The 13,752-nt window shown below is 37.5% G+C and overlaps 1 long non-coding RNA gene across 1 annotated transcript in view; it reads left to right on the plus strand.

Annotated features, from left to right (window-relative positions):
* The first annotated feature begins 1,208 nt into the window (after window positions 1–1,208).
* Window positions 1,209–13,752, plus strand: part of LOC138428309 (uncharacterized) — a 37,736-nt gene continuing 25,192 nt past the window's right edge. The window contains exon 1 of the long non-coding RNA XR_011252380.1: window positions 1,209–1,320. This is a non-coding gene — a long non-coding RNA (uncharacterized lncRNA). The remainder of the gene's footprint in view (window positions 1,321–13,752) is intronic.

Consider the following 13,752-nt stretch of genomic DNA (forward strand, 5'->3'; position numbering starts at 1 on the left):
GTTTATTGAAATATGCACACAGGAAGCTCCACAAGTTACAGGGGCACTGCTTGATGAAGTTTTGCAAGCCTCCCTTAAATGTAACCAGTACCCAAAATAATAAATAGAACATAAAATGGCCATTTTATGTGACATTTTAATTCTTTTATGAAGAAATATTTGATATGAAAATTTTGGTATTTATTTCTTTGTTCTGGAAAACACATCTAAAAAGAAAGCAACATAAACAGTTATTCATATTACCAAAAAATAAAAGCATTTTCACTTATAGAAACTTATGAGTAATATTTTTAATATGTTTTTTGGGTTAATTTTTATGAAGCTTATTTTTTTGAGAATAATTATAGCAATTCTGTATGGTACAGCTATGCTAGCTGTTGAAGGACAAGTGTAGATTGCCTTGGTAACACTTCTACTGTGGTTTTTTTTTGTTGTTTTTATATTAAATTTCCAAAAGATGGAGAATGCCTCACAGGAGAAATCTTTCTTTCTCTGTATAGTTTCTGCAATTAAAGTCACTTGTGAACATCACGTCCACTGTACTTGAGTGCAGTGAGATGTTCCTATGTCACATAGTCAGAGGGAGGTAGATTAATAGGGAATTCTAGCTGGAAATTTCTTCCCTGTTATTGTTCTCCCTAGCAGTTGATGGCTAAGTTAATTCTCTTTAGTTTTGTCATGCTCTAAAGCACACATTGCCAAGCCATTGTAAGGCTTTATGAGGAGAAAAAAAGAAGTCGACAGTGTCCATCAACATCTTCAAGTTGCATTTTTTAAACTTTGGCCTGACCTGATGTGCCATTCAAAGAAGCTGCAAAAGATTATTTTTAAAGAAAGGTTCAATATGTCCCGAGGCTATCGGTTTTGAGTTAAACTGGGTGAAGTAGAAATATTTTACTCATCAGCTTTGCAGTCACAGAGTTTGCTTCAGCTAGAACAAAACTGCTGAGGCATTTAGAGAAAATTAACCCCCCATCCTGGCGGCCAGATGTGACTGGTTTCTGATGAATGCACATGAGTGGGCTGAAAAATCAAGAGACTGTGAAATTCCTGTCAGGCCCATACAGTGCGGAATGGGCTATTGACTGCTTTCTATATTTCCCTCCATCATTCTTCTTGAACACTGCCATTAATTTCCTCTCCCGCTCTGACTTGTGTTTTTGCCCCCCTCCCTCTCCCCTGTAGTTCTGTGAGCTGCAAAGGAGGATACACAAGTTGTGGCAGAAGCACTTCGAGTTGGTGGTCTTCTACAGCCAGATGAGGCTGGCCAAGTTCCAGACAGACTCTCAAGAGAGTATTCAGAAAATATTAGCTGTGCAGGTAGGTGACTGCAGGGAAGTGGGAAAGATCATTCTGATCTAGATTGAAAAGCAAATGATGGGTAGTGTGATGAAGCATTAAAACCATATCCCATCAGAGTTTTATAAATTTTTAACCTCTTTAATAAACTGGAATTGCATGAAGGATGAATTCAGTAAGTTAGCATATACACCATGCATACTTTGGGGGAAAAGGGAAATTGAACTTCTCTCTCACAGACCTCAGGATGGATTTTTATACATACATTTGATATACATATAGATTTTCCAATCTTCAGGCTTTGCAGACACTGCCTGGCTGTTTAAAAGACACTGTCAACAGTTGCCTTGTGTTGCCTTTGTGTGAAATCTACTTCAGTGAAAATGAGACTTGTGATTATTCTATTTAACTGTTTTCTTTCCCCTTCTGTTTTTGCAAGAGACTCATCCCCCTAAGGCCGATTTGGAGATGATTTTATTTGAAAAATAAGCAATTGGGGAGGAGAATGTATTAATAACTGTGGTTCCAGATACATGTGAAATTTTACTCTTTGTCTCTGTAGAAACGTCTAGAGGATCAGCTGTCCTTATTTTAAGACTCTGATCTCTTTTGGAAGCCCATATTAACTGTTTGAAGACTATTATTTGAAAACTACTTACATTTTTATCAAATGAATATTTTGCTATTTGAAGTGTTATAATATGTGTATAAAACAATATTCCAAAGGAAAACATCCACCACCAGTTCTATCGAGAATAAAAAGTACCTCCTCTATTAAAAAGTAACATCATAAAAAACCATAGTTTTTATTAACTTAAGGTATTAACAATGCATGCTGAAACTGACCAAACAAAATTCTTTTCTAAATATCTTAATTATGTGTGCATTTCATGATGCTTTTAATGCAATTAAACAAGTGGGTGCTGCAAATCTCTTGCAAAGCTATTTCAAAATTTCATTTTTACTTGTGGCTATTTTTGGTGTTTCCTTCTGGGGAGTATATAGATAGATATATAGACAAATACCCCATATATAATGGAGAAAGAAATGACAACCCACTCCAGTGTTCTTGCCTGGAGAATCCCAGGGACAGAGGAGCCTGGTGGGCTGTGCACAGAGTCGGACATGACTGAAGCGATTTAGCCCCATATATAAAGTATGAAAGTTGAAAAAGTATCAGTTGCTCAGTCTGTCTAAATCTTTGCAACCCATGGATTGTAGCCCACCAGGCTCCTCTGTTCACAGTATTTCCCAGGAAAAAATACTGGAGTGGGTAGCCATTCCCTTTGCCAGGAGATCTTCCCAACCCATGGTTCAAACCCAGATCTCCTGCACTGCAGGCAAGTTCTTTACCTTCTGAGACACCAGGGAAGTCCATAAAAAGAATATATGTACTTTAACAAATATATGTACTTTATATATATGCTTTATTTATATACTTTATATAGGAGTTCTATTGATAATGGATTACAACAAAGATTTTAAATAATTGGAGAAATTTAAATTTTTGGAAAGGCAGTGCTTAAAATGTGTAGGTTAAATAGAAATTCACATGCAAATTTGAGTAGAAACTGTAATTTCAGTATTTTAGAAATCACAAGCATATTTCTTTCCTTAAAAATGCCTGTTAACATTTAGTATATTAAAAATTACAGTGGCTTAACCCATGATTTTCTTTTAAACATTCAAAGGTGATCTGCATGTTCTAATTATTGTCTTTAAAAAATCCTATATTTCTGCCCAAATGTAAACATTCTTAAAAGTCTTACCAGTGATAAATGTGCATTGTAAATTATGGTGTATTTTGAAATCTTGATAATGTCAATAGAAATTATTTGAATATGGGTAAAATGAATTCTAAATCCATAATCTTCAATAGTCCTTATTCTAATTTTGCATTAGAAATTCACCAATACTTTCTTTACCAAACTTGATTTTAAATTACTTATCTTTATGTCTGTTACATCCCAGCTGAAGTGAAAGGACAGAAATGATAGGACCATGTCAATACCTACTCAATACCTAGAGACACAGCAGCAAGACTGGGTTGTATTTGGGGAACTTGAGGAGCAGAACATAGTGGATTCTCTTCTTATCTACTGGAGATACCTTCCATTTAGAAAATCTCAAGTTTGGCTTTTAATCAAAGTTTGAAAATATCATTTTCATGATCTTGCCATAAAACTATAGAAACATGTGCAATCCTCTGGAAAAATTCAAGTCCAAACCCCTCAACATGGTACACAGTCCCCAGCTCCTGCTAACCTTCCCAGCTTCATCCATCTCCACACACATTCCTTCAGACAATTTTAGCCTCTCCACAATTCCTACTAATCAGGACACCTTCTATTTATTCCTCTTCTACTCCTTTTTCTGCAATGCTTTTTCTTACCTTTCCTGTTAAAGAACACCTGGTTTCGAATCAAACATCTCCTTTGCAAAATCCTTCCCGAGTTCTTCCCCCTCCTTCCTCTTCCAGATGAATTAATTTCGACCTTCATTGATCTCCTACTGTACGCTATGCACACCACCATAACACAGTGATATATTCAGCAGCTAATGCTTCCTACCTGTTGGTGAGCCCTCCTTCCTAGAGGCTTCTAAATTCCCTTGGGGCTTTGCACCATCAGTGAAATTAGCTCAATTCTTTTTCCATTTTTAAGGGTGTATGGTAGCAAGGCCACCAAGGGGACAGAAAGTATTCCATGCCCATCTTGTTTTCACCTGTTATATGTGCTCAGTTGCTCAGTCGTGTCTGACTGTGAGACCCCAAGGACTGCAGCCCACCAGGCTTCTCTATCCGTGGGCTTGTCCAGGCAAGAATACCAGAGTGGGTTGACGTTTTCTACTCCAGGGGATCTTCCCAACCCAGGGATTGAACTCATATCTCCTGCATTGACAGGTGGATTCTTCACCACTGAGCCACCTGGAAAGCCCTTTTCACTTACTATATCCAGTTTTTAAAAAGAAAGACATGACATTGTAAATCAGCTATACTGCAGTAAAAATTAACTAGAAAAGAAAAGTAAAAGAAACACATGGTAGAGTAATTGGATGTGTTTGCAGAGTGAGTCAGTCTCTATAGTTTGACTCAACATGGCTAAAAATTGCTGAACAGACCAGACTGTCATTGCTCTCTGTTTTTATGATTTAGTAGTATATCCATGTTGGACACTAATGTGTCATATTTTGAAAGTAGTATTGTAATCATGCCATAAGGCATTAGTGAACTATTTGACAAGAAAATCATCTGATGAACCTTCTGAAAAGTAAACTGTATGTGTAACTGATACTGAGGAAAAGTAATTCGGAATACATGTTGAACAGAAAAGGGCAACTTTGTTTCATCCTTGAGCTTGGAGCAGTTCCTTGCAAGACCATCAAAACGCATAACTGGCAGCTCTTGCAGATGGCAGAAACCCAGGTGGGCCGATAAGCTTTTGAATTACATGATCGAGCAGGAACCGGTAAAATGAACTATATCTGGAATGAAGAATCTGCATATTTATTGAAGCCACTTATATCAATGTACATATGGGGATTTTAGTTCACCACAATTTTAATATGAGCCAAAGTGAGCTGCTACAAATTTAGAGCCAACGCCATGATTCAGCTCTAGCCAGCAAGTAAGACATCTTAACTCCGACCATATGCAGTATACAGTCCTAACATCACATGGGAGCCCATGTAAAGTAAGTACTGTGATTTCATTTCAACATCATTATTTTTCTCTTTTTACTTTTAATGTATTTAATGCTGTGATCACATTAACATGTTGTAGCAAGCCTGGCATGCTACACTCTGTGGGGTCACAAAGAGTCAGACACGACCTAATGACTGAACAGCAGCAACAATGCCGTGATGTTTATACCTCTTTGGTAACTTATTTGGAAAAAAAGAATCATCGTAGAGTCATCATTTAAGTGAAAGAATGTGATGCAGCTACCGCATGTTGATGTGATCTTAGGCTGTAAAGCACAGGTGTTTTGTTTGGTTAAAGGATATAATAACTCTCATTGCTCTTTTTCAAAAGTTGAGTGCTTCTGCAATATTTTGTACAGGTTTGGAAAGTTTAGTTTATAGGTCATATTGATTCACTTGAGAGTGAATCAATTACACAGTTTAACATGTTTACAGATCAGTCATAGAAGCAAAATCCATCTTATTTAGAAGATATGTACTTCAGATGGATAGAAACAGAATGAAGAGCTTCAAAAAAATAAGAAGTTCTCATTTAAAAGGGGGCTTCGCAGGTGGCACTAGAATCCACCTGCCAATACCAATTTAAGAGAGATGAGAAAGAAGTAAAATTTAGAATGCATTAAGTATAGAAGACTTCGGCATGGCAAACATCTAAATGACCGCTAAATGAAGGTCTATGCGTGAATATGTTGAAGAGCTCCAGAGGGCAACATCTGGACCAATGATGGCAGAGTCTGGAAGATGGGTTTGGGCCCAGTAGGAATACATTTTTCTAACAAGTGATGCTGTCCAAATATGTGTTGCTGATACTCAAGCAGAAGTTCCTGCAGCGGTAGAGAGAAAGCAAATGTTCTAAGAGGCAGCCAGAAAGCAGCTCCTCCCAGGGCTCCTCCTGGAATATTCTCCTGACCCCCTTACACAACATCTGTTTGTGTGTCCAAATCTCTACCCACTAGAATGTCAGCCTTCTCAGTTGGAAAGCATATCCTGGCACCGACTATAATTCTCAAAACATGGTAAGTACTCAAAAATCTTTGTTGAGTGAATTTATTATTAAGTGAACTAGTTTATTAAGATTGAATGTGATAACCTCAAAGGTTCTTTTTCAGCTCTTGGTGCCTACAGTTGTGTAGTTAATAAAAAGAAGCATTCTTGAGGTGCTTTGCCAGAAATTTTGATGGCACAGAAGTAAGATGTTTAATCATTTCACATACACACATGCGTGAATGCACACACAAAAACACACACAACACATATAGGGACAGCCCAATTTCCTATTTCTGAAAAAGAACTGTACCAATGAAAAGTCAGGAAAAAAAAACAGGGTTGAAATCTAAAATAACTTAATAATGTGATATAAAAAAAATCTCTGAAGCTATGTGATCTCTTTAAAGATAAAAGAAATTATAGAAATTTGGATTTTTTAAATAAATTCATTTAGAGATATTATGATTGAGGAATACCATTAAATTGCTAACCTTTACTGATTAACTCTAGATGGAAGTAGAAGATATTAAAATATAGTTGCCAGTAGTAAGACTATCTACTGCTGCTGCTGCTAAGTCGCTTCAGTCATGTCCGATTCTGTGCGACCCCATAGATGGCAGCCCACCAGGCTCTGCCGTCCCTGGGATTCTCCAGGCAATAACACTGGAGTGGGTTGCCACTTCCTTCTCCAATGCATGAAAGTGAAAAGTGAAAGTGAAGTCGCTCAGTCGTGTCCGACTCTTAGCGACCCCATGGACTCAGCCCACCAGGCTCCTCCATCCATGGGATTTTCCAGGCAAGAGTACTGGAGTGGGGTGCCATTGCCTTCTCCGAGACTATCTACTAGAAGTTCTAGAAATGAGATTTGTCACTCCCAAACTACTAGAGAAACAAACAAAGTGTCGTAAAAGGTTGAATAATTCAAAATGCAGGAAAGAAGACAGAAAGAGTATAATAATGAACAAAATAAGTCGAAACATATTAGTAACATTAATAGCTAAATGATTTCATTACACAGTTTAAAGTAACAGGTTTACAGATTGGTCTTAAAAGCAAAATCCATCTCATTTAGAAGGCATGTACTTCAGACAAATAGAAAGAAAAGAGCTTAGGAAAAAAAAAAGTGAAGTTCTAATTTAAATAGGAGCTTCCCAGGTGGTGCTAGTGGTAAAGAATCTGCTTACCAATGCCAGAGACATAAGACACAAGGGTTCAGTCCCTGAGTTGGGAAGATCCCCTTGAGAAGGAAATGGCAACCCACTCCAGTATCTTAGCCTAAAAACTCCATAGACAGAGGAGCCTGGCAGGCTGCAGTCTATGGAGTCACAAAGAGTTGGAGAGGACTGAGCAGACAAACACAATTTAAAAAGAGAGAGACTTAAAAGGAAAAAGAATTAGAACACTAAAACATGGGTATTTCACATTGATAGAATATACATATAACTTATGAAGGCCCACACTAATGAACATCATGCACATGGCAAAATAAGTTGAGAACATATAACGTGAGAACTGACTGGAAGCCAGAGAAAATTCAAACATTTACAGTCACAATGGACAACATTAGCACATCTCCTTGAACTTTATAAAGTTAAAAGAAAATGAGGGTTTCACATAACAAAACCTGTAAGTTTTGGTTCAACAACAGAGATTTTCAACTTTAGAAAATCAGTTCAGTTCAGTTCAGTTGCTCAATCATGTCCGACTCTGCGACCCCATGAACCGCAGCACGCCAGGCCTCCCTGTCCATCACCAGCTCCCGGAGTCTACCCAAACCCATGTCCGTTGAATCAGTGATGCCATCCAGCCATCTCAGCCTCATGTTAGTGTAATTTAATTTAATTTAATTTAACGACAGGTTAAAAGAGATATATTATATATTTTATATTTTTAAATATTGTATTACTAAATATATGCTGAAAACACTTAATATCAAGGCAACATATACTTACTCTAATAAAAGTCACAAAAAGAATTTATAATAAAATTCTCTTAGTAAAATGTACTAAGTAATACATTACTGGAAGCATCTTATTTAAATCAGGAAAAAAGTAATGATTCCTGGCTATCATTATTGTGCATCACTGCTCTGAAGCGTTAGTAGTAAGTCAAGAAAAATAGGAGGTACACTGTGTGGGAAAAGGTCAAAACTATCATTATGGCCTGATAATATGGTGTTTCTCTTAGAAAATCTAGGAGAATCAACCAGAAATGCATTAGAGTTAATAAGACAGTTCTTTAAAATGGCAGCCTGAGGTTTAGCATTCCTAAGAATAAACCTGGCAAAGCACCTCAAGAATGTGCGCTCAGTCATGTCTGAATCTTTGCAACCCTGTGAACTGCAGCCTGCCAGGCTCCTCTGTATAGAATTTCCCAGGCAAGAATACTGGAGGGGGTTGCCATTCGCTTCTCCATAGATCTTCCCCACCCAGGGATCGAACCCACGTCTCTGGTGTCTCCTACACTAGCAACTGAAGTCTTACCACTGATGCACATGGGAAGCCCTAACAAAAAGTTAGCTTAAACCTGTTAGAGAAAGCATCTAAGCAAGCCTGAAAAGATATAAGCAAAGACTTAACTAAAAATTAAATACATATTATTGCATATACATATATTGGGTAAGAATATTATACATATTGGGAAAATGCCAATTTTAAAAGAAAATTTCACATTTGAAAAATCTATAAATTCAATACAGTCATACTCAAACTAAAGACAATATTTTTTAGTGAAGCTTGAGAAAGTGATTCTAAATGCCTTTGGAAGATACACATCCACAAAAATACCTGACTTTTTTTTTTTTTTAAAGAACAATTACTGCTGAAGTCAGGAATTTATATCTTTGGATAGCAACATATATTTTTAGAAAGCTGTATCAGTTGAATTAAACAGCATAACATTGATTTAGAAGTAGATCAAAAGCTCTATAAAACAAGAGCAACTGGTAAACTTTTTCTTTCAAGGATCAGTTAGTAATTATTATAAGCTTTGCAGGACATTCAGTCTTTGTTGCAATTACTCAATCCTTGTAGCAGGAAAGAAGCCTTAGAAGATAGTATATGAATAGATGGAACTGTGTTCCAATAAAATTTCATTTACAAAACAGGCAGCAAGCCTGAGGCTATGCCCTGAAATAGAGCATCCAGGAATGCCCCAGGATTATTAGAAATTTAGAATGTAATAAAAGTAGGATTTCAAATTGTATAAGATGAGGGTGGATTATTCACTTCTCAGCTATCTGAGGGATGAAAGTAAATATCTGAGGGACAAAGTAAAATAGATTCTGTTATGTTTATATAAATTTTAGAATAAGCATTAAAAATTTTATAGTATCTTTTTAAAAATACAGCCTACTGAGTAGTATTGAAGCAACAAAGGCCTTCTTCTCTAGAGAGCAAATGTATGGTTATGGGGGGAAGGGATAGTTAGGGAGTTTGGATATGGCATGTACACACTGCTATATTTAAGTGGATAACCAACAAAGACCTACTGTGTAGCACAAGGATCTCTGCTCAGTATTATGTAACAACCTAAACGAGAAAAGAATTTGAAAATAGACACATGTTTATGTATAACTGAATCACTTTGCTGTATACCTGAAACTAACACAACATTGGTAATCAACTATGCTCTAATATAAAATAAAAAGTTATTTCCTGAAGAAAAAAAGAGGCCTTCTTAAATGAGGGAAGAAAATCACTAAGAAAAATATTGTTAAATTTGACTACCAAAAACAAAAAATATTTTCATTAACAAAGATACAATAATAGCAAAACAGATAACATTTCTTATCCTTATGAACTTACATTTCAATGGCGAAAACAAGACAGTAAACAGGTTAAAGTTATAGTGAAGCTGTGTACTAACAAAAAATTAAAATAGGTAAAGGGTATATGAAATGACAGGAGAGGTACTGAAACAGTGCATTTTTAGCAGTGCATTTTGACTTATTACTTGTGTAATAATAGCTCAAAATAGTTTTAAAAGGTAACCATTTTTATTTGTTGAATCTCTCTCTGTGTTGAACTGGAAATATTGACTTAATTGCTTGAATATCAGAGTTTGTTTTAGGGTAGGTGGGTCGGTGAGTTGTTTGACTGCTCATTTGGAGGTATCACCTGAGATGTGAAAAACGTGTAAACAGCATATGCCCAAGAGTGGCCGTGAGAATTGGATGAGATGATGTATGCAACATGCTCTGTGCACAGTCAACAATTTGCAACTTTAACTCTCTTCTCTTTTGTCCCTGATACTGCTGTAAGGTGCTTCCAAAAATGCAACAAATTCCCACCAAAATTTGCCAAAATCAGTTCATCACAGAAGCAGTTATACTTTCTAGTCTTTCCACCTTCAGAACTTGCAACACCAATGTTTGACATCATTCCAAATGCAGGAATTCGAGAAAATATTGACCCAGATAGGTACACAACACATCTAGACATGTAATGTGTCAAAAGAAATTCTTGGTTGACTTTACATCCTTTAATGATTCTTGCCTCAATCATTAAAGTATGCATAAACACATAAACTAAAAAGAGAATTAATAAATATTCTAAAATAAACATGCAGATAATGAACTGTTAATACATTTTAACCAGTATCTTCTGTTAAATGTAAAATCAGCATTCCACCTTCATCCAAGGCTTACTGTAGCTAAGAAATAAATGCCTGTTGCCAAAAGTCAATTCAAAGCTAGAAAACTGTAGGTGAAAGAGAACTTATGAGTTGGCTTCTTCTGTACCCTTACCTTTGGGGTGGATTTTTTTGCTTTCTTTCTATATTGAAAGTATACTTTTATATTTTTTGGTTTTTTTCTAATTTTTATTAAAATATAGTTTACTTTCAATTGTTCAAAGGTTTACAATGTTGAGTTAATTTCAGGTACACAGCAAGGCAATTCAGTTATATATACATATGTATGTGTGTGTGTATATATATATATACATGTATTCCTTTTTAGATTCTTTCCCATTATAGATTATTATACAATATTGAGTATAGTTGCCTGTGTTATACAGTAGTTCCTTGTTGGCTAACTATTCTTTACAGAGTAGCATGTCTATTTTAATCCCAAGCTCTTAATTTATCCCACCCTGCCCTTTCGCCTTTGGTAAGCACACGTTTCTTTTCCTTGTCTGTGAGTCTACTGCTGTTTTTGTTAATAAGTTCATTTGTGTTATTTTTTTAGATTCCACATATAAGTGATATCAGACAATATCAATCTTTGACATACTTCACTTAGGATGATAATTTCTAGGTCCATCCATATTGCTGCAAATGGCATTATTGCATTCTTTGTAATGGCCAAGTGATATTCCATTGTGCATACGTACCGCATCTCTATCCATTCAACTCTCACTGGACGATTAAGTTGCTTCCATGTTTTGGCTACTGTAAATAGTGCTGCTGTGAACACTGGGGTGCATGTATGTTTTTGAATTATATTTTCTCCAGATATATACCCAGGACTGGGATCACTGGATCATATGCCATCTACATTTTTAGTTTTTTAAGGAACCTCCTTATTGTTCTTCATAGTGACTGCACCAACTTATAACCCTACCAACTGTGCAGGAGTGTTCCTTTTCCTGCACATACTCTCCAGCATTTAATGTTTGTAGCTTTTTGATGAACCCCCTACCTGCCTGAGACGCTCAGTGTGCTCAAACAAACCTTGTGCACACCAGGACCTAGAGACCCCACAGAGACTGAGCCAGAATTCTGTTTGAGTGTCTCCTGCAGAGGTATGGGTCAGCAGTGGACTGCTACAGGGGCAGGGGCTCTAAGTGCAGTAGACATGGCTATGGCAAGCCCTCTGGGAGGAGGTGGCCATTAACCCCACCATAGAGCCACCAAAATTTACAGGAGACTGGGAAACAGATTCTTGGAGGGCACAGACTAAAACTTGTGAAACCAGGAACCAGGAGAAAGAAACAATGACCCCATAAGAGACTGACCCAGACTTGCCCGTGAGAGTCCAAGAGTCTCCAGTGGAGGCATGGGTCAGCAGTGGCCTGTTGCATGGTTGGGGGCACTGAGTGCAGCAGTGTGTGCATGGGACCTTTTGAAGGAGGTCAACATTATCTTCGTTACCTCCACCATAGCCTCAGGTCAAACAACAGGGAAGGAGCACAACCCTGCCCATCAACAGAAAATTGGATTAAAGATTTACTGAGGATGGCCCCGACAATCAGAACAACCCAGTCCCCCCCCCTTATCCTTCTCCATCAGAGGGCAGACAGACTGAAAACCACAATCACAGAAAACTAACCAATCTGATCACATGAACCAGAGTTAGCCCTGTCTAACTCAATGAAACTATGAGCCATGCTGTGTAGGGCCACCCAAATGGACATGTCATGGTGGAGGATTCTGACAAAATGTGGTCCACTGGAGAAGGGAATAGCAAACCACTTCAGTATTCTTGCCTTGAGAACCCCATGAACAGTATGCAAAGGCAAGAAGATAGGACACTGAAAGATGAACTCCCCAGGTCGGTAGGTGCCCAAGATGCTACTGGGTATCAGTAGAGAAATAACTCCAGAAAGAATAAAAAGATGGACCAAAGGAAAACAACACCCATTGTGGATGTGACTGGTAATGGAAGTAAAGTCCAATGCTGTAAAGAGCAATACTGCATAGGAGCCTGGAATGTCAGGTCCATGAATCAAGGCAAATCAGAAGTGGTCAAACAGGAGATGGCAAGAGTGAACATCAACATTTTAGGAATCAGCAAACTAAAATGGACTGGAATGGGTGAATTTAACTCAGATGACCATTATATCTACTACTGTGGGCAAGAATCCCTTAGAAGAAATGGAGTAGCCATCATGGTCCACAAAAGAGTCTGAAACACAGTACTTGGATGCAATCTCAAAATGACACAATGATCTCTGTTCATTTCCAAGACAAACCATTCGATATCACAGTAATCCAAGTCTATGCCCTGACCAGTAATGCTGAAAAAAATGAAGCTGAATGGCTCTATGAAGACCTACAAGACCTTCTAGAACGAACACCCAAAAAAGATATCCTTTCCATTATAGGGGACTGGAGTGCAAAAGTAGGAAGTAGAGATACCTGAAATAATAGGCATATTTGGCCATGGACTACAAAACAGGTCAGAGGCTAATAGAGTTTCACCAAGAGAATGCACTGGTCATAGCAAACACCCCCTTCCAACAACACAAGAGAAGACTCTACACACGGACATCACCAGATGGTCAATACAAAAATCAGATTGATTATATTCTTTACAGCCAAAGATGGAGAAACTCTCTACAGTCAGCAAAAACAAGACCAGGAGCTGACTGTGGCTCAGATCATGAACTCCGTATTGCCAAATTCAGACTTAAATTGAAGAAAGTAGGGGAAACCACTAGACCTAAATTAAATCCCTTACGATTATACAGTGGACCTGACAAATAGATTTAAGGGACTAGATCTGATTGACAGAGGGCCTGATGAACTATGGACAGAGATCATGATGTTGTACAGGAGGTGGGAATCAAAACCATACCCAAGAAAAAGAAATGAAAAAAGGCAAAATGGTTGTCTGAGGAGGCCTTACAAATAGCTGAGAAAAGAAGAGACTCGAAGGGCAAAGGAGAAAAGGAAAGATATACCCATTTTAATGCAGAGTTCCAAAGAATAGCAAGGAGAGATAAGAAACCCTTCCTCAGTGATCAATGCAAAGAAATAGAGGAAAACAAGAGAATGGGAAGGACTAGAGATCCAATCCCAAAGAAAGGCAATGCCAAAGAA

Source organism: Ovis canadensis, chromosome 23, assembly GCF_042477335.2.
Source record: "Ovis canadensis isolate MfBH-ARS-UI-01 breed Bighorn chromosome 23, ARS-UI_OviCan_v2, whole genome shotgun sequence".
NCBI classification, from domain to species: domain Eukaryota; kingdom Metazoa; phylum Chordata; class Mammalia; order Artiodactyla; family Bovidae; genus Ovis; species Ovis canadensis.